Source organism: Penaeus vannamei, chromosome 5 (assembly GCF_042767895.1).
Source record: "Penaeus vannamei isolate JL-2024 chromosome 5, ASM4276789v1, whole genome shotgun sequence".
In the NCBI taxonomy this organism is placed as follows: Eukaryota; Metazoa; Arthropoda; class Malacostraca; order Decapoda; family Penaeidae; genus Penaeus; species Penaeus vannamei.
The window spans coordinates 810,242-812,741 of NC_091553.1; positions in this window are offsets into that span (position 1 = coordinate 810,242).

The window sequence follows — 2,500 nt, forward strand, 5'->3', positions numbered from 1 at the left end:
CACGCACACACACACACACACACACACACACACACACACACACACACACACACATATAAATATATATATATATATATATATATATATATATATATACTTATGTATACTTATGTATATGTATATATATATGCACCAGGAACAACGAAGGGAAGGGCAAGAAAACACACGAATATGCCCTTCCCTTCGTTGTTCCTGTTGCAATCTGTTCAACATGAATTCCACATATATATGCACACGCACACATATGTATGTATATACATATATATACTGATATATGCATATACATATATATGTATATATATATGTATGTATACGCACACACATACAAATATATATATATATATATATATATATATATATATATATATATATATATATATATATATATATTTATATATATATATGTATATATATATATATATATATATATATATATATATATATATATATACATAGAGAGAGAGAGAGAGAGAGAAATGTCAATGTGTCACACTGCCTGATTAGCCACACTCACTACAGGCACTGAGGTTCATCTGGTAGCGCTGGCTTAGTCACAGGCACAGGACTTACCAGAATGTACAGGGTAAACAGTTTAAGGTTTTCAAGCGTTTTCTTCGGTCGGTCACTGCGTTGTTCGCTCGTTCCCTCGCCACGCCCAGTGTCCGATTCCATACACAGAATTAGTTCTTTTGTTTTCTCCGATTACACTTGCATAGCAATATATATATATATATATATATATATATATATATATATATATATATATATATGTGTGTGTGTGTGTGTGTGTGTGTGTGTGTGTGTGTGTGTGTGTACACACACACACACACACACACACACACACACACACACACACACACACACACACACACACACACACACACACACACACACACACACACACACACACTCATACTCGCACACGAGGTCTCATGTTACTGGGGATCGTCCACTGCGAGTTCTTGCCACAGGGCCAATCGCTCAGCCAACGTGTCTACAAAGAGACGCTGCAGCGTTTGCTTCGTTCAGTTCGCGAGACAATCCCCTGAGCATCCGACAGTTCCTGGCCGAGAAGAGCATTGCCTCCCTACTCCACCGACGTGGCTCTGTGTGATTTTTTTCCTCTTCCCCAAGCTCAGGGGGGTCATCAAGGGGACCCGTTTTGAAGACGTGGACAACAACAACAAAAAAAAGACGACGGAACTACGGAGGATCCCGAAAGAATCCTTCCAAGTGACATGTAAGTGTGGCAGAGAAGGATGAGAAAGGGCAATAGACTTCAGGGGGATTACTGTGAAGTTTGGGTTTGAAATAAATTTTGTGACATCAGTCCTGGAACTTTTCTGACATACCTTGTGTGTGCATATATATATATATGTATATATATATATATATATATATATATATATATATATATATATATATATATAGAGAGAGAGAGAGAGAGAGAGAGAGAGAGAGAGAAAGAGAGAGAGAGAGAGTATATGTAAAATATAATAGTCAACCCGTAAATAAGCCATTTTTATAATGAAAATCCCAAAAGTTTTCTGTAGTTTGAGGGTAGCCTACTCCATGCATTACATCAATGATTATTTTTTTTTTCTGTTATGACTGTCGTGCCTTTCCAAATAAATATTCATGTAAACCTGTTTCGACTTCCGCACCTTTTGCCACAGATTTTTTCCCCAATGACGTAAATTACCTCTCATTCACGGGATTTTACAGCTCATTAATTATATTAAGATAACAATGCTTATTTACTGCATTTATGTTTCACACAAAACGAAAGGCACAAATTTATCCAGTTTGGATTTGCCGGGAAAAAAGTGCTGTTGCACGTTCATAAGAAAACTAATATATTGACTAAGTTTGATGTGTCTGTTTAACCTGATGCTGCAGTCTGCGCATATTTAGAATACGCTTTCAAAAAACAACAAAACAATGTAAATGTATCTCTTGTTTTTATAATCACATATTTATTCGTTTGTTATCATATTATTCATTACTCATCATTCAGTATGTTGAAATTATGATAATTCTCTGGAGAAATTATTTGGGTTATACCTTATTCACATTTAATGAGTATAATTGTATGGAAAAGAAATAAAACAACGTTGGTTCATTTCGGGATATGATCCTGCTGTCCCTTGTGATCTTAAGACAATAGTGAGTCTCATTTTTGTTGCGAAACTAATCGAGCCACAATTGAGACACCTGGCAACCCTAGCCGTAGCCTCACTTTAGAAGTGGAAGTGTGAGAAGCACAGCCAATTTATGTTTAATATATTGACATTAAAAGCACTTAAAAAAATACACATGGATGCAGTAAAAAAGAAAGAAAACAAGATGTATGTCCTGGGCATTTCCGCACCCCAACCAACCCTGCCGTAAAAACGCTTATTGTGCTTCTGCATTTCGTCGATTTTCTGTTTTACAGTAAGTCTCAATTCTATTAAAACCTCCCCTATTTCATCTCTTTCATCCAAATTTATCGGACGTA